This window comes from Helianthus annuus, chromosome 16 (assembly GCF_002127325.2).
Source record: "Helianthus annuus cultivar XRQ/B chromosome 16, HanXRQr2.0-SUNRISE, whole genome shotgun sequence".
Classification (NCBI taxonomy): domain Eukaryota; kingdom Viridiplantae; phylum Streptophyta; class Magnoliopsida; order Asterales; family Asteraceae; genus Helianthus; species Helianthus annuus.
The window spans coordinates 180579046-180599435 of record NC_035448.2 but is presented as its reverse complement, the minus strand read 5'-3'; the positions used below and the strand labels follow the sequence as shown (position 1 = coordinate 180599435).

The 20390-nt window shown below is 36.2% G+C and overlaps 2 long non-coding RNA genes across 2 annotated transcripts; one reads left to right on the top strand and one right to left on the bottom strand.

Annotated features, from left to right (window-relative positions):
- Positions 1 to 763: 763 nt before the first annotated feature.
- Positions 764 to 1326, bottom strand: LOC118487987. Its single transcript, XR_004883104.1, has 2 exons — positions 1199 to 1326; positions 764 to 1098 (listed from the first exon to the last, which is right to left on the bottom strand). It is a non-coding gene; the product is annotated as an uncharacterized LOC118487987 (long non-coding RNA).
- Positions 1327 to 17800: 16474 nt separating this feature from the next.
- On the top strand, positions 17801 to 19237 carry LOC110894814. The gene is made up of 4 exons (XR_002566754.2): positions 17801 to 18074; positions 18187 to 18243; positions 18760 to 18821; positions 18925 to 19237. It is a non-coding gene; the product is annotated as an uncharacterized LOC110894814 (long non-coding RNA).
- The last annotated feature ends 1153 nt before the right edge of the window (positions 19238 to 20390 follow it).

Below are 20390 nucleotides of genomic sequence, written 5' to 3'. Positions count from 1 at the left end.
ATTATTATATTTATTATTTTTAACAATATATTTTCGGATGTCGGGTCTAATGCTATAATTGTATGTTTTATTAACAGGATATCGAAAGTCGGTGTTTTGACGGTGGTGGTAACGTAATTCTTATGAAGAAGTACACTGCGTTCATATTTCAGATTCAAACGCTTAACTGCGTTCGTATTCCAGATTCATGCACCAGAACGTCCACCAACGACAATGCTTCTGCACCCACAGTCTGTGACGGTGGAACTAGATATTTACCGGTGACTGTGAGGGTGAACTGGAATGTTCATCCACCTCTACCAATGACAATGCTTCTGCATCAGCAACCTCGAGGGGTTCTTCATGTTCTGGAACCGGTTACTGAGAGTTCTTCAGCAACAACGAGGGAGTGCCAGATCAGGTCGAAGGTTTACCATGGAACACATCCTTAAACTTGATAGCAGCAATATGGTGACCGAATAGAGATCTGAATAACCGATACAGTTTGCAAGAATTTAATAATATGTAACAGTTAGTGATTTAGGGTTTAGGGTTCAGGGTTTAGTCGTTACATTTTGTATTAAAATGACATGTTTTGTGTATTAATATACAACGGTGTTTCGTGTTTTGTGTACCCAATAATTAAAGACATTATAATAATTGGTAAATAATTGGTAAATAAAAAATTTGACATTTTATAATACATAAAATTCATTTCATAAGATATAACATCGTTTTTTTAAATGTGCATATGTTTTATTATTATAAGTTGCATAAACTCTCAAGACATAACATTCCGCTAAATAACCAAAATACGAGAGTCATTACATTCGTTTACATAAGTTGCATAAACTTAAATACGGCTAACGACAAATACAAATACGGACAAAAAAAAAAACAAAATCCAACAGATTATCAAACAGGTGTCCCTATTAAGAACGACCCTTGGATTTTTATTTTCCATTTCTGCTACTTGCTCTTTATACTTCGAACCTCCTCTCTCAAAAACTTGACTTCGTTTTCAAGTAATGCTTTCGTATCCATCAAACCTCGGATGACTTGAACTGACCGAGGACACATGGGAGGGTCGATCCACGCAAAGAATTTGCACCGAGAACGCTGAAACCGAAGGCGAATTAATATATATCATTACCACTATACAAACCATAATGCATAAGTTACAACAACCATTGCATCAAGATGTTTTTAAAGTACATACCAATTGCACGCAGGTGTAAAATTGACGCCCAGGATTAATATCCGTCCAAGATGTTTTTATCCCAGCTTGCCTTCCACATCTACACATAACCATTGTGAATGTAAAAATGGATATGGATTACACTTTCTCGTACGTAATATTAGAAAAAAAAAAAGAATCAATATGCCATTCATAGCACAATGAGATGCGTATAAAGTACAAAATCCAAACACTTTTTCAGAAAAAGTAAATACATATGCCTCACATAGTGCTATGAGGTCCGTATAAAAAAAGTTAGGTGGTGTATATGCCTCACATTGACCTATACTGTCACGGCCCCCGTACCCGGTTTGACCTGGTCCAGGAGCCGCGGGACAGAAAACCCGTGGTATTTATGTTTACAGCGGAAGTCTTAACAGGATCGTTTTAAACTTGAAAAGTTTGCCCGAGTATTATTTATTTACATTTAGGATAACCCCGTAAATATCATAATTTCATTATTTTACAAACATGTTTATTTATTTTATTTGAGCCACCACTTCAAGCTTGATAGTGCTCCGTAGCACGTGTACTTAATTCAGTAGGTCACCTGAAACATGTTGTAAAAAGGTTTTGTCAGCGGGGAAATACTGAGTGAATCATTCATTTTGATAAAAATGACACATAGTTATAAATTACAGCATAAGAGCGATTACTATGGCAGTATCTTAATTAATATCTGGTCTTGCCACCCGTGTGACGATGGTCATACCACTATTGGGTCCAGTCACCCAATTAGTGACGTTTTGTCACTGTTAGGTCTTATTAGCCTAACCCATGTTAGGGCTTATTGCCTAACTGTGAGAAATTAGTAATGTGCACAATACCCCACTAACCAGCGGTTAAGATAACCACGACTTAATCCCTGTAATTATAACGTTTTGAAAATACTTGGAGGTATTGTAAAACAGTTGATAAAAAGAGAATGACTCACCTTGCAGATTTAACGGGCAAAGTATAAGCCTACTGATTAGCCTTGATTAGACCTAATTTAATAATAATGCACACACAACGGGTTAGTAACTTATTCAGCAGTTACGTCAATTCACGAGATCAAACCCTCACAACGATTAACAAGTGCAACACTTAATAATTCAATCGGATTTACAACGAATAACAGAGCATAGTCCGAATTCGAACAGCACTCAGATATTCAAGTCGAAATCACGACGAACAATCAAAGTAGAAGCTCAATTTGAGCAGCACTCGGACAATCGTTGGATAGTTATAATCGATCGGACGTTGAATCGTAATAGCGATCGAGTTATTACCCTGATTGCGGCAGCACTTCGTGATCGTGTGTGTGTTTATTGTAGTGTTTCTGCCTTAATTTGACGCACACAGAGTATTTGGACGTCGTTTTAACTTCCCAGATCGCGTCCCAAGGTCGGCTATTTATAGCCAAAATTTGGCCTCGCTTACGAACCGTAAGCCTGATCCCTTACGGTCCGTAAGGGATACCTAAATGTCCTAGACTTGCCATGCATGGGACTAGGCTTGCTGATTCAGAATTTTGGCCAATCAGCCTTCAACAACGTTTTTTGTAGATAATTATTCAACTAGGTTTTGCCCCCTTTGAATTTTAGGGGCCCTGATCCTAATTCTGATTGCTCCGAAACTTTCAGGGTTTATGCAGAATTACTTGGGTGTCTCAATTAGGGTTTCCTTATTGGCTAATTATTGTTTTAATTATTGGTTTTAGTGACAGTTGTTACATATACGGTCGTATACACTGACACCTTTTCAGAAAAAGTAACCGGTTACCCTTTCTTTAACTAATTTACGGAGGTTAAGGCTCATGCTTAGTCAGATATTCACCCAACTAGATCCCCAAAAAGTTCTTGGACCACACGAGACCAACGTTGGACCACACGATGAAGATCCGGAACTACACACACACACATATTTAAGGTTTGTTCGTATTCTGTATTTTTATGTTTAATTTTCATTTTTTCTCTGATTTTGGTGGGTTTTTGTGGTTGACGGTTGTGTTGTTTTGTGGGTGGTGGGCTGTGGTGGTTTTGGGTGGTTAGGTGGTGGTTGACAGTGGTGGTGGTGGTGGTGTTGTGTAGTCAGTGGTGGCTGTTGTGGTGTTGTGGGTGGTAGGCTGTGGTGTTTGTGGTGAGGTGGTGGGATGTGATGGTTGAGGTGGTGGGTTGTGGTGGTTGAGGGTGGTAGGTTGTGGTGGTTGACGGTGGTGAGGTGGTGTTGTGTTGTGGGTGGTAGGTTGTGGTGGTTGAGGGTGGTAGGTTGTGGTGGTGGTGGTGTGTTGTGGTAGTTGGGATGGTGGTTTTGGTGGTGGTTAGGTTGTGGGTGGTCGGCTATGGTGGTGGGTGGTCGGTTGTGGTGGTAGTGGGTGGTTGGCTATGGTGGTAGTGGGTGGTCGGCTATGGTGGTAGTGGGTGGTCGGCTATGGTGGTGGTGGGTGGTCGGCTGTGGTGGTGGTGGTGGTGTTGGTGGTGGTGGTGGTGTTGTTTGTTTATTATATTTTACAATATAATTTCTAATATCGAGTCTAACACTATAATTCTATGTTTTTTAACAGGATATCGAAAGTCGGTGTTTTGACGGTGGTGGAAACGTAATTTTTATGGAGAAGTGCACTGCGTTCATATTTCAGATTCATGCGCCGGGACGTCGGTCTAGGGTGAGGTGCTTGGCGGTGGGGGATGGATCATCCAACATCAATAGCCAGGTCACCCGGTGTAGTCTTGATAGCATCTACCGACGCGCGGCAGTTCCGTCACCGGCATCTACCGACGCCTTGTAGTTCCGTGACCACCATATACCATTACGCGTCTGAACCAGCTTTTAAACCGGACGGAATCTACGAAGAAGCTGTTCGATTTCACGGTTTGTTTGAGAACCTGATTCAGATACACAACGGTCTCTTTGCTTCGTCCACTAGAACTATTTGTGTATGCATTCTTTTGGTAGTTAACAACCAAAAGAATGCATACACAAATAGTTCTAGTGGACGAAGCAAAGAGACCGTTGTGTATCTGAATCAGGTTCTCAAACAAACCGTGAAATCGAACAGTTTCTTCGTAGATTCCGTCCGGTTTAAAAGTCGGTTCAGACGCGCGATGAAATAACCGATTCTATTCCCAACTCACGACATTGCCTTGTATTTAAAATCTCAATTGATGAAGGGTTTGTCATAAGAACAGGTTCATCAAATCGAGAATCAACTTCTTCATCATATTTTTCATGCATTTCCATTAGCCACAGTTGTACGAAGAAACTGTTCGATTTCACGGTTTGTTTGAGAACCTGATTCAGATACACAACGGGTTCGTGTGAATCTAAGTAATAATATGTAATAGTTAGCGATTTAGGGTTTCGGCTATGTATTGTATTAAATTTTGTATGAAAGTGTTGTGTTTTGTGTTATTTTATCAAACAATGTTCACTTACATTTGCGTTTTGGATTATAGAGAATTTTACGTTTTATAATAACACTTGATAAAAAAATGTAGAAGTTTTATAATACTAATTAAAAAAAATGGTGACGTTTTATAATAACACTTGATAAAAAAATGTAGAAGTTTTATAATACTAATTAAAAAAAAATGGTGACGTTTTATAATAACACTTGATAAAAAAATGTAGAAGTTTTATAATACTAATTAAAAAAAATGGTGACGTTTTATACTAAGAGTTAATAAAAATGTAGAAGTTTTATAATACTAATTTAAAAAAAGTTGACGTTTTATACTAACACTTGATAAAAAATGTAGAAGTTTTATAATATTAATTATAAAAAATATTGACGTTTTATAATAATAATTAACTAATAAAAATGTTGCCATTTTTCTAAATATATTAAATAAAAAATGACATTTATATACCTTCCTTTTATAACAATAAATAATAATAAATATAAATGTTTATATTTTTTTTTATTTTAACAACAATTTAAAGAAAATATATATAAAGTTTTTTTTTAAATAATATTTCATCCCAATGAAAACCCACACATCCCCCCCCCCAATTTTATTCCACACAAAAGAGCCAATGATTGGGCAATCATTGGCTGACACCCAATCATTGACAATTAATAGGATGTGTGAAAAAGTAACCAAAAAGTAAACGTATAGGGCAATGAGGGGCTTATCAGGTGGGTCCATTTTCAGGCGTATAGGGCAATGAGGGGTGTATAGGGTTAGGGGTTATGTGGATAAATTTAGGGGATGTGTGGATAACCAGACCCCCTTTTTTTTTTTGCTAAATGTACCCTCTCTTATTTTAATTATGTTTTTTTTATTAAACATCTTTACAAATAAATAAGGGTAAATTACATTTTTCGTCCTTTATGTTTGTAGCGGGTTGCAATGGATGACCTTTAACTTTAATAATTACAGTCACAGTCCTTTATTTGAAAAACCTATTACACATTAGGTCCTTTAACCCTAACCTGGTTAAAACTTTCAGTTAAGTGAGGTCATGTGCAGCCCATATAAGGGTAAAACAGTCATTTAATAAGAAAAAAGGGTTGTCAAAAATTATAAATTATACACCTAAACCATTATCATCATCTCCTATGTACTTTGTCTCTCTCTCTCCCCTGTAATCTCTCTCTCTCTCTAAACATACCACTTCTACAACACACCTACAAAAATACGTATTTTCATCATCATTTGTGTGTTTCTGAATAAGCCAAAACAAAACATGACTGAATAACAACTGTTCCAATCACTCATACTACACCATCAACATTCACGCTCAAATTCATATCAACTGTTCCAAAGAATAACCACTGTTCCAATCTCTCCCCTGAATTTTCAACTACTAAACCCTAGACCACCCATCCGTACATACCATGGCAGCTCTCGAAACCCTAAGACCAATCATTCATATCAACTGTTCCAATCACTCATACTACACCATCAACATCAACTTATTAGAGCCGGAGAAGTCGCCGGAGACTATCAGTAGCTCTGACATCAACGCCGGAAGCCTCCGCCTTTGGCCGGAGAAAAAAACTCGGCAACGACAAGTTGCTAGGTGGTGGAGGAGTAAACATAGAAGAACCTGAAAACTCATCAACAATATCGTCACAATTGTTCATTGATGATGATAAAACCCTAGGTATCACATTTTCCTTCAAATCTGGTGCGATCATATCATTATTCAACGACTCTGTCGTGTTTTCCGGCGGTGACGCTTCCTTTTCCTCCGCAGTAACCGTCGAAACCACCGGCGGAGCCAAATCTATAACCTCTCTCTTTGAATCCTTCTTCTGATTCTTTGATTTTTTCGGCGTTAGAGATTGATCTCTCTGTATATTTTAAGGGTGTTTTTATGCATTTGCATTTTAATTGTTGCGTTTGAGTTTAGAACTTTAGTGATGATATTACTGTTCATAATTTTGTGTTATAGCTTTTAGATGGAGATGGTGGTGTGGTGTGATGCATCTGATTTTGTGTTTTATTTATAAATTTATTTTAAATAAATGAGTAAAATTACAAAATACCCTCATGTGCTTTGCACATGTCATATTTAAAACTGAAATTTTTAACATGGTTAGTGCTAAAGGACGTAGGGTGTAACGAGTTTTACAAATAAAGGACTGTGACTGTAATTATTGAAGTTAAAGGTCATTCATTGCATTTCGATACAAACATAAAGGACAAAAATGTAATTTACCCAATAAATAATAACATTTTTCTTATAAAAATAATAAAAGAAGTTTTGAACTTTCTTCCTGTAAAAAGTCTATATTATGTTTTTCCTCGTCTAGTTTTATTTTAAAGGTCTTACTTTTATAATTTTTAATACTTTCGATGTGTTTATAAAATAATTAACAATTTTTATTTATCAAAAAAGTAAAAAGTTTTTCTTTTAAAATAACGTTTACAGCCCTAGCACATATTAATCATTCAAACAATCTATGTAATTAAGTGAACAAATAAACAATAGGTACTAAAATTATTTTATCAAACTATAAATTAACAATCTATATAAATTCAAATTTAATTAGTGTAAAGAGTGTTATAAACAATTTAAAACCAGTTTAAGACTTCTATCGAAGTGAACACTTTTCCAAAGCAAAACAAATGGATTAGGTTGATTCAAAAATATTTTTCTCTTCTTCATTTAAAAAATATATTATTCTGGTTGATTTCAAAAATGTATGTGGATTTTTTGTATTATTGTTTATACAGACTCGATGAGATATTGATCCGAGTGTCGCGCCCCGGTCAAATATAATATTTATATACCCAAATTACCCTTAACAATGCGTTAGTGGTAGTAAGGGTTGTGATCGAAGGTGATGATGGTGGATGATTGCGTAGGTCCCTATACGGATCGCCGGACGAACGTGATTTCTTGTTTCAGATGTTGTAGCTAGTGCGGAATCGAAGCTACAACACAAACCGAGCGAGAGAACGTAATACACCATAAGATTCACCGTTTAACGATTCGGTGTATTCAATTCGACAGAGTTTCGGTACAATACTCGACAAATACAACGCACACCGGAACTCTCTCTCTCTACACTCTTTTTCTAGCTCATTCAAGCTCACTAAACATAGTGACAACTGCTGGTATTTATTTCAAACCAGCAGTGCCTTACATCTACACAACAATCAAACAACCGATATACATCGAAATACATAGAATGCCATCGAAATAGGACCTATACAACGAAAAAGACATGGACATCAAAATACATATTGAATACATCGAAATAGGCTATTACTAAAGCCTATTTCGATACATAAAAACTGAAACAATGGAATCTATTTCGATATATCATTAGTTTCGATGCATTCTATTTCGAATTGTTAGCATTAGGGGTGTTCAAAACCGGATATCCGAATTTCAGATATCCGAAATTTTCGGAAACCAGATTTTACTATCCGAATTCGACGACAGCCTGCGGTTATTCAAATTGGTCCCAGCGCACTAAACAACTGTCTACGAGCATTTTCTTCCGACGAGGCTTTTCTGGAGGGCATCGCTGACGGCCAACTAGGGCGTCGGCGACTAGCTCTCTAAAACCTGTTTTTCTGATTTCTTCATTTCGCGTTCCCGTTCGCTCCCTAATGCTCCGTAAAGCTCCCGAATAGCTCCTTAAACTCGGTTAGACCTATAAAACACAATTCTAATCAAAAGTAGGTCATTTGAAACCAAAAGTCACGTAAAAGCATAAACTTAATTACGAATAATCATCGGTAGGCAATATCTAAAAGCTTTTTTAAAAAAACATGGTTTTTTAAATAAACACAAAAAACAGACATTTAAAAAAAACGTCTATAATATATTTTTACACTTTTGAATTTGTTTTTTAACAAAAAAAGAATACTTTTTAAAAAATATGACTTGTTTAGGGAGTAAATATGACAAGTTTAAATGTGATTTTATGAAAACGGGGTATAAAAAGTAACAAGAAGGGGTACATTTAGTAGCCTCGTTTTTGTTTGGGTCTATTATTGCCATATGTTTATTTTTTTGGTCTTATTACAAAACAATTTTAACGTACAAAATGTTGGAGCAATTTGGGGTGTCAGATTTATAAGATTAATGGTTGAGATTAAGTAACCTCAAAATTTAGAATTCACGTAACTAAAAATAAGGGAAATAAGTGAGAGATGGTTAAAATAGAAAAATCCAATATTGAAGACTCATAAACTCACTTCTCCATGACTTTCAAACAACTATAACTTTTTTCATACAGTAATATTTTTTTATAAAACATTACACCATATTAACCAACATTTCATTCTCTTTAATTAAAATAGTCTATTCCTATAGTTTTCTTAATTTTAAAAAATCTTTATTTTACAAGCTATAAAGTTGTGTGATTATGTTCTAGTACATAATTACATACTAGAACATAATCAATGAATACCTAAATCACGTATCATATCTGCAAGTAGTAACAAATTCTTAATTTAACACTAGATCTGTAATCACGTACCAAATGATCAATGAATACCTAAATCACGTACCAGATACACAATGTATACATAAATCTAGAATCACGTACCATGTGCAAAAGTAGTAACAAATTCTCAATGTAATAATCACGTACCATGTGTGCAAGCAGTAACAAATGTTCAATGTAACATAACATTTATAATCACGTAACGCATTTTATTACGGATCTAAACATGTAATAGCATAAAAACAATTAAGTTCTCATTATATTGAACGTATAATCACGTAACAAACATAACTTTAGCAAAAAAAACATTATACGATAAAAAATTATAATAACGTAATTACATACATAATCACGTGACATTACACTTTCTACTATGATACGTGATTATATATGTAGGGTCACATTGTGCATTTGTTACTGCTTACACATATGGTACGTAATTACGTACTAGAACATAATCACGTAACATTACATAATCACAAAACTTTATATCTTGTAAAACAAAATTTAAAAAAAAATAAAAAAAAAACTATAACAATAGCCTACTCAAATTAAAGAGAACAAAATACTCGTTAATATGAGGCATTTTAAAAAAAAAAAATATTATCCTATGAAAAAGTTATAGCCGTTTGAAAAATGAGAATGAAGTAGGTTACGAAAGAAAAAAACCATAATACCCTTCTCTTCTTAGATTATAAAAGAACATTTATCATCTTAAACCCTAAAGTTGTCTCCTACACTTCACACACTAAAATTGTCTTGTACATGATCTCTTCCATGATAAAATAAACTAAATTTTATTTACAAAATAATAATTTAACCTATTGACTATTTTCTTATAATTTGTTTTTGCTTAACATTTCGGGGTTGATTCTTAGGGCAACTCTGTTGAACGAATTCCTCCCAACTTATTAGAGAAAAAGTTAAAAAAAAAAAAAAAAAAAAAGAGTAAACTTCCGTTTTGCTTCCTATGGTTTGGTCTTTTTAACGGTTTTGCCCTAATCCTTTAAAAATAGTCATTTTACTCCTTAATGTTTCGGTTTTATCGCCAGTTTGCTCCACGGCTCTAACTAAGTTAAAATTTTTAGTTAAAGTAAGGGTATATAAGTAAATTTATATATAAGTATTTAATTTTTGTTCTATTTATCAACTCCAAAAATCCATTCTTTTATTGAAAATGAAAAAAAAAACACGCACTAACACATATCTCTGTCTCTTCTCGCTACTATAAATCACCACACCCCTCCCCTTTCCCCTTCCCCTTGCCACCACAGCCACCTTTTACAAACACCACCACAGCCACCTACTATGACCACCTTGCACCGCCCACATCCAACCACCACCACCTTCAACAACTTTACCTAATCACCGGTGAACCTTCGGCTGTAGCTTCTTTCACTTTTTCCAATCATTTCGTAAACCCTATGTTACCTGGTGCTCTAAATTTCATCCGACAATGAAGTCTTCGACAAACTGGTAGCAGGCAGTCTGTATTGCATTCTAAACTCGCCGGTGACGGTTACCGATCAATTAGCAAAACCTTGATTAACCGGTAGTATTTCATTATGAAATCTCCGGCGAACGGTTGCTGATGAATCTCCGGTGGTAACGAAGAGAAAGCTCAATCAATGCTCAACAGGTTCATCACCATTAAAGCCGAAGATCTGAGATCTGAGCAAGGTAGGTTGGTGGCGCTTGAATCGCAGTTTGGATCTGAGCAAAACAGGTGGGGGCAGGTGGGTTGGGCAGGGCAGGGCAATGCACGGTGATGGTGATGTGGTGACGGTTGGTGGTGCACGGTGATGGCGAGGTGGTGACGGTTGGTGGTGGTGGAGAAGAGGGAGAATGTAGAGATAGTGTAGAGAGAGAAGAGAGAGGTCAAAGAGAGAAGAAACATAGCAGGTTCTATTTTTTTTTTCTATTATATAGATAATTATCTATTCTATATAATCTTAAAAGAGAAAGTCGGTGCAATAGTGCACCGACATAATTACAAAAATGCCCTCTCCCAAATTACATAATTGCAGCGACATAATTACATAAATGCCCTCCTCCCAAATTTGCTAGCCTTCCGATTATACAACCAACACAACCACCACCATCCACCACCATGAAGTGACGATGGAGGGCTGGGATAACTTTTCGTTTTAAGATTTTTGGTGCCTTTTCTCCATGTGTCATATACAAACACGCGCTCTCCTTTATCTTTCATCTCTGCAACGCAAATCAGAACCAAGCGAATTCTGAGTATTGTTACTATCTCATCGGCAGTTTCTTTGTTTAATATGTTCACACTACCGTAAACCTGATTGATGTTTCGGTTTGTCTTTTTCATCTCAGGCACCTTCGGTGACAACACCCATTTGTTGTTCCGTTAGCACAAAATCCTTGAAATCAATCACAAGGTAAGTAGTTACTGATTTCAAACAACCGTCAGATAATCGATTTTAAGAACCCCTAACGATTGAGAGTCAGAAATCACACTTTTAACGACGAGATAATATAGGAACAACTGAATTTTGAATTTCTCATTATATGAGCCACGGATCACCCTCGATTATGACTGGAATCTGCCACCGAAGTTTGTCCACGGTCTCTGGCTTAAACCCTTTTGATAACAACGGTTTCATTATTGGCTGCCAAACTTTAACAACTAATCCATTGTTCACCGTCCATTGTCACCATGGTTCACCAACGTTTGACCATCGAAATCCTCGCTGAAAACTATATCTTACATTTTTACGTAGGTTAATTACCGCCACCAAATCCTCTCAAATTTCATCTACAATGGTGACTGTTGTAGTTATACTGACTAAAGATGATGCATAATCAAAAGAAAATCAGCAAGACTTCGATAATCTCAAGATTCTCTAAATAAAACACGTAGTAGTTTTAAGTTTAACCCATTTACTCCACGTATCCATTACACTGATTTGTCCATGTTTAAAGGCTCTACGTTTCTTTACTAAATCTCATTTCAAAATACTCCACCATTGTTTTTTTCTTTTTCTTTTGTGAATATTTTAATTTTCATTTACATGTTTATTTCTGTACTTTTATACTACCTCAAAACTTTTGTAAAAATCTCAGTTTTAACCTCTGATAGCCCTTTACGTTAAGAAAATATCATTTTCATCTCCTTCTAACTTTCTATACATTTTATAAAATGTCACTTAAACACACTCGGGAGTCGAGAATATATAATCTGATTTCCCTTGATAACTTTTGTTCGTTAACTAAAAAACTATTTTTTTCATTCTTATGTGTGCGTTTTTATAAATTCGAGTTAGTCTACGATTTGACGTCAATTTTGTTTGGAAACGAGTCGAGCCAAATATAATATGTTTTTATGTTTATTTTTGTGTACGTTTTCAGTTGACCAACATTTTGACGTAAATTTTATTCGGAAATGAGTTGGATAAAATATAATACGTTTTCATTTAATGGTATAATTTCGAATTACTCTATATTTTAACGTTGTGATGACTTGATACAAAGGTAAGGGTGGTGCAGTTCTTAGTTGAAACCCCACTAAATTGATACAAAGGTAAGGGTGGTGTAGTTCTTAGGTGAAACCCCCACTAAATAAACCAACTTGGATTCGATTCAGTTTCTTTTGTACAATATATATTCAATGTACTTTACTTTTTGATACCTCGAAACACCCGTTTTCATATAATTATTGCATCACATAATGCTCGGACTAATCTACTCGATGTTTGCAACGGGTCCGCGGCGCAACGCCCGCGGGTCTTATTACTAGTATATCTTAAAAACCAAACTCGGTGGTTTTCCACTTTGTCCTCTTTTACTTTTTACACTTTCACCCTTCTGATTTTAATTGTTTGTTTGCTTTAGTCCTTTACTCATAAAGTGTAGTCCAATGAGAAGTGTCTTAGTATATCTATCACAAAGTTTAGTCCAACTACGAGAAGTGTCTTAGTATATCAAAAATTCGGTTGCATTTTTTTTTTTCAAATCGGTCGTTGGAAGTTGATGTTCTTGCCGTTGTGTAAGGCCTGCGTAATCCGGTGTTAATTCCTGGTGTCGATTTCTACCGGCGAGGGCCGCATCTCCGGCAGCGATTGTCTACTTCGGAGACCCAAGACGACATCCAACGACGATCCGGCAAACCTATCTCCTACATGTCACATATCCGGTAAAATTGGATGGTTACAAATGCATCTTTCGAGGTGATCTACCGACAATTGCCGGAATCCGCTTCCTGAAGACGGCAGACTACGTGTGGCGGTGAAACCGCTGCTAATACAACTAAATGAGCAAATGAAACGATACAGGCGACCGTTGGTGATTTTAAGGCGATGGTTCATTTCCATCGACTGTTGCCCACCGACTTACCTGATTCATCCGCCATATCATACTATACCGGAGATGTTGTAGAGAAAAAATCCAAAATTAAAGAGATATAAAGAGAGGAATAAGTGGATAAAGAATTGAAGAGGCGGAAATGAGTACTTACCTTTTCTATCATCAATCCATTTTATTTTGAATTTATTTTCATGATTAGCATTATTATCTATATACAATTCAGTAGCTTCTTATCTTAGGTCATGTGTAGTCATAAAGCCCTTTTGTGGGCGTTATGCGACACGTGTCGTACCACGTCACACAGGGGCTTTATGTCACTAGAGCCCGTAGTCATAAAGCCCCTACCTCATCATAACCAAAGTGTAAAATGCAGGGACCAAAGTGTAAAATGCAGGGACCAAAGTGTTTTAATGCAGGGACCAAAGTGTAAAATGCAGGGACCAAAGTGGAAAATGGAAACAAGAAAACGCCGTGAAAAAAGTAGCGCCCTCCCCCCATTTTCATCTCATAAAGCCCCCCGTAATGGTGTTCAAGGGCTTTATGGGGCTTTATGAGGTGAGATGGAGCCCCACTACACAAGGCCTTAGTTTGTTTATATATTAAGAAATAACGATACCATATTTGTAAAATGAAATAATTACCAATTTATCTATTGATATACTTTATTATGAACTTAATATATATTACTGTCAATAAGAGATCAAAAACTTAATGTAGCACCACAATCTTAGTTCGTTAGTTTTTTTATTTACACAAAATAAATACTTAAATTTCATAGGTTACATTGAGTTCAATCACCAGTGGCGGATCCAGGAATTTTTTTCATTGGGGTGCGAAACATTTTTAAAAATTTTAAGCCCCAAGGTATATAAGTAAAAAAATTGGTTCGTATCGGGTCGATTCGAGTCGGGTCGGGTCATCTAAAACAAAAGAACATCAAACTAAATGGTTGATATGGTCCTCTTAGTAGATATGTCCTTCTAAACTCATCTCATTGATTCACGTTATATGATTCAATCGGCTTGCGATTATAAGGATCCGAAGGAAGAGTATCCACATCAACGAATTCGGAAGATGTATCAACTTTCCTCTTGAGAAATCGCGCCGTAACGTCCCTACTCATGGTTCCTATCGGCTATCACAAACAAATTGATCTATTAGTTCATGGCTCCATAACAAATTACATAATGTATCAAGTATTCAAACACTAGAAATCATAATGTAAATCACACTAAAAATAATCTAAACATCATATACACCATTAAAAAAAAAAACCAAAACATCAGGTCTGATCGTATATAACCCATCACAAAAAAGATAAAATATCACCATCATCACTAACAAAATATAAATATATAACCCACCACAAAATAAAATATCATCACTAACAAGAAGCACATGTCTCCTGCCATCAAAAAATCACTTCCGGTGGCTACCGGTTCCATCCCACCCCACCAAAAATCAACCAAAAATCATCAAAAATAACAAAGAAAATTACCTGTATTCGATCGGCGGTGGTATGATGGCTGATTACGGTGGTATGCGGCTGCTGTTGTCGCTGATATTCTGATTGCTGGCGTGCATGCATGGATGATAGAGAGCGGGAGAGAATATGTAAGGGTTTTGGGCTTGTTTATTTTATTTTAGTTTGAAATATTGTTGATTTGTTGGGTTTATTTAGTGGGCTAAGACTTAGTAGTGGCTAGTTAAAAGTATTGGGTATTTGAGTTTAGTTATTTAGGTATTAAAAGTTATATAATTTAGGTAGTGGTTTAAAAAAAAAACAAAAGTTTACTAAAAAAAATTTAAAATATAAATTGATAACACTTTTTACCTAAGGGGTGCGGACAAAAAAATTCCAAGGGGTGCGGACGGAAAATTCCAAGGGGTGCGGACTGGAAAATTTGAAGGGGTGCGGGCGGGATTTTCGACGGAACTTAGTACTAAAAGTTTTTTTTCCCGGGGGTGCGCCCGCCCACCTTGGGCAACCCTTAAGTCCGCCCCTGTCAATCACATACGCTAAAGCACGCGTTTTCATATTATTAACGTATCACATAACGCGAGAACTAAAACATTCGATGTCTACGACGTACCCGCGCCGCAATACGCGCGGGCTTATTACTAGTAACATCTTAAAAGAGATTGCGTCTACGATTTTATCTTATATACACACTATAGTGCCATCTGTGTCCTTATCTGCTTTGAAATAAAGGAGTTATCCTTTTTGGTTAATTTTATATTCAACTCATCAAATTCAATATTCAATATTTTGAAACATTGAATTTGAATCATGGGTAACAGTGAGAAATGTGCTCTTAGTGATAAGACAATAGTGTTGATGATAGTGCTAATCCTTATTAGCAAACTTTTAACTTTGATATATTAATAGAAATATATTTTAACCAATGGGGTGGTAATCCATTAACAAAGGTAAAGCCTTTAAAACACCTAAGTTGGGAAGAGGAAGGTATTGGGTTCAAGTCTCACAGACGCCAGTGAATTAAAGAAATTAGCCGTTCAAAAAAAAATAGAAATATATTTTAACTATAACTTATTTATAGTTCGTAAAATGTATTTTAGAAGGATAATAGCAATCAAAATGTCTTTAAAAGGTGGTCTGTTTTTCAAAACGTGAAATATTGATTTAGTTTGATGTGTGTTTATGATACTTTGTATTATAAGGACACAACTTTAACATCTATTATTATAGTCTTAATTGATAAAACTACATGTTTAAAGCGAGTTAAAATTATTTATAACATGATAAGTTAGATGAATATAATTAAGTCAAATGAACAAATATTTATAACGAGTTAAAATGAGTGACAACATGTTAAGTCGGATATAATAAAATAAATAAATCAATATTTGTAGCGAGTCAAAATGATATTTAGCATGATAAACTGCCAATCTTAGTGGCGGGACTTGAACGAAACTAGGTAAGTGCTGGACTCTTAAAAATCTATTATCCTATATCTTAAGGAGAAAGTCTGGTGGCTTAGCCCCAAATTTTTTAACCTATGGCATAAAACACTAGAAGTAACCGCCTCCACTGCCATGAGCAATAATATGAGCCACCACCACACAAAACCACATGTCACCGGTTCAAACCATCATCACTACATTAGAGTGGGACTTAGCTTTTAAGGGACGGAGGTGCACTCGCCCCTCTCTTCCAATGTTTCGGTTAGAAGTGTAACATTTCTAGTTTTTCAAATTTGATTTCGTGTAGTTAACGCAACACATAATGCTTGGATCAAATCGCAATGCTTATGTAGGTTACATTAAGTTCAATCGGACACGTCGAAACAGGCGTTTTCATGTGGTTAACGCGACACATAATGCTTGGACTAATCCATTCGATGTTTGCGATGTACCCGCGCCGCAACACGCGCGGGCAGAATTTCTAGTTATTATTATATATATAAAATATAATTTTTATCTGTAATTTTACTAAAATACTCTTAGTTTTATACTTGAAGTTACCTAAATACTCTTCAACTAACAAACATTTAAGATGGAGACATGGACTTAGTGCCAGGGAGCAAAATGAAAAAAAAACATAGTAAACTATTCGAGTAATGACTATTTTTAAAGAATTTGGGCAAAACCATTCACATGGAGGAAAACGGAAGTTTACTCAAAAGAAAAACTTGATCACTTTTGGCTTTTTGTGGCTGTAGAGAAATAATCCCTACTGAGAACAAGAATAAGACCTTCTGAAGGTCGTCAGAAGTGGGTAGCGAAGGCTGGTGTTAGAGGAATGGTGGCACCAACTGACGGAACTCGGAAGGCAAAAGTGGAGGCCTTAAGGACGTTAGAGGGAACATTGGGTGTTTGTTCGTTTTTTATCCAATTCCTATTGCCAGTGTTTTTTTTCCTTATCTATCTATACTATATTAAAAAGGAGAAGTGATGTACAAGATGGTAATTTTACCATGTGTCTCAATTTTAATGCAACATGTACAAGGTGCTTAAAGCCATGGAAATTGGAATTTCCACCAAGTTTAAGACGCCAAAGGGGCACTCTCGGGATTTCATCCATCGAAATCCCTGCTCATCATTCATCACCAATTAAATAAGATGCCACCGATAAGTCGGAGAAAGCCAACCGCCTTCATCTTCCATCTTCTTCTTCACTAATAAAACCAGTTAGGGTTTATCACCATAGCAACAGGCTTCACTTCTATTGCTTCGCTTATCTATACTATATTAAAAAGGAGAAGTGATGTACAAGATGGTAATTTTACCATGTGTATCAATTTTAAAGCAACATGTACAAGGTGCTTAAAGCCATGGAAATTGGAATTTCCACCAAGTTTAAGACGCCTAAGGGGCACTCTCGGGATTTCATCCATCGAAATCCCTGCTCATCATTCATCACCAATTAAATAAGATGCCACCGATAAGTCGGAGAAAGCCAACCGCCTTCATCTTCCATCTTCTTCTTCACTAATAAAACCAGTTAGGGTTTATCACCATAGCAGCAGGCTTCACTTCCATTGCTTCGCTTAAATTTGGAACCAGATGATTGCTATTGCTATAAATAAATAAATAATTATCAAGAAAATCGCCAGCCAAAGTGGAATACTTTCTTCCTCAAATCTTCGATCCACCAATCAACAACCAATCAAGGTCTTTCTCATCTATCTATCTTAGGGCTTTTATAATTCCATCTTTTATGTGTATAATTTCTGTTTCAATTTCGTTGAATTGTCACCTCTGTTTCGTGATTTGAAATTTGCAGTCCGTCGATGGCCGTCGCCTCTTATCGTCCCGACACCACCAAAATTTGCACTCACTGGTATATTATCTATAGCTGATAGACATCATTTCATATGTTGTGTGAGTTTTTAATTTTCAAGGTTGTGTTTGCATATAATGCATCGTGCATATGACTTCAAAAATTTTTAGTGTAATTCATATGTGTCACACTGTGATATTATCTATAGCTCTGCAGTTAGCAATGTAATATTTGTTATAACCCTAGAAAATAACAGATCTAAAACAAAACCCTAAAATTAAAAAAAAATCAGGATCTAACATATCAAAATCAAAACAATACCTGCACTGCAAGAGGTAGGAGGATCCTTCTGGAGATCCTTGAGTTCTTTCAAGATCTATTTCGAAGCCATCAGGAATTCCTATAGTTTACAAAAGGAAAAACCCTAATTTTGAATCTGAACGTATATAGAAACAATAATATCACGAGAAAAGAGAAGATCGAAAGGGGAAGTTTTTTGTTTTAACACATTTATTAGTTTTTTGGTTTTAAGTTTTAACATTGTAGAGGTTTATTGTCATTATTTGTTATACGCAGTTCTTAGAGGGATTTCTGACGAGTTAGCTAGAGGAAAGAAACCTGATAAAATGGAGAAATTGGTTAGTGATAGCTTTTTTATTATATATCTATTTTTTATTTTTATGGTTTTTACTTTTTTTGGGGCTCTTTAATATATGGTGTTTATTTTTTTGGACCAAGTAGGTGATTGATCTATTGAAGGCTCATATGAGACATCCACAGGCATCAGAGGTTAACAACAAAGATATCATATCTCATTTTGTTTTGCGTCTCGTGTATTGTCGATCATAAGCTTTTGAACTTTTTGCCATTTATTTATTTATTTTTTATTTTTTGCTTTGATGTCTTATGTAGATTTGAACTGATTGTGTTGTTGACTTTAAATTCATTATTGTTTATGTGGCTTTTGGTATTGGATGCTCTTTGTGTATTCTAGCAAGATCGTTTTTACTTATGCAAGCTGGGTACGAAACGGCCAACCAGCTTTTCGACAAAATGTATTTTTCTATTTTCCGTGCCCCCATGTCTTTCTTTGATGCCAACCCATCTGGTCGAATCCTAAGCAGAGTAAATGAATACGTCATTTTTCTTGCATTTTGCTTCAGTCCAAACTGCAGTGGACTTGTCAATACCATATAGTATTGGTCCATTTGCCTATGCTATCATACAGTTTTTAGGCATTGTTTTAGTAATGTCACTAGGTGCTTGGCCCGTGTTCCTTGTGTAGGTCCGGCTAGGGGAGGATCTAGTCGCCTAATCCTTGTTATCGAACACACCCGGTTGTGCGGAATCCAACCGGAGATGCAAATCGAGATCGAGAAAGTGAACAATACGTAAAGATATCAATGATTAACAGTTAAGTGTATTGATTTCGACAAAGTTTCGGTACAATATTTGACAAATACAAAGCTCACCGGAACTTTCTCTCACTACACTTTCTCTCTAGTTTTTCTGCTCTGTTCTATCTGTCTTGTGTCTGTTTATATAGTCACAGCAACACAGACCTTGACGAAACTGAATAGGGACTCGGCGAAATGCTCATCTCGGCGAAACACATACAAAGTCGACGAAACAAGTGTTATGTCGCCGAAACACAATAACAAATTCATCAAAGTCGACGAACAAGTGCGTTTCGTCGACATATATGTTGTCCGGCCCAGGTTTAGTTACGGCCCAAATGCAAAGTTTCTTGGCCCAATGGTTGTGGCCCAAACAAGTTGATTTCGGCCCACATGCATGCAGTACGTTGACTGAATTCTCACAAATATGCAGATTGTATAGAGTAGTCAATATGTGACATCATCATGACATCATCATGATGATGTCATGGTGATGTGGCAGCGGGAACCGGCTCGCGGCGCTTCGTGCTTCGCGTGTCGATCTCTGGGGCGCACGACGGAGGAATGTCGTGACGTCGGGCTTGAGCCGAACCTAACCGGGTCGAACCGAACCAAGTTGAACCGAACCGAGTCGCGTCCACATAATATGTATCAACAAACTCCCCCTTGGACGCTACTCATAAGGTTCGTCTTCCATGTCTTCCATGTCGGAGGATCTTCAAAGTCTTCACGCGTCGTGAGTAGAAAGTGTCTTAACAAACTCCCGCTTGTATTTAGGAAGTGTATCAATAAACTCCCCCTTTGATTATG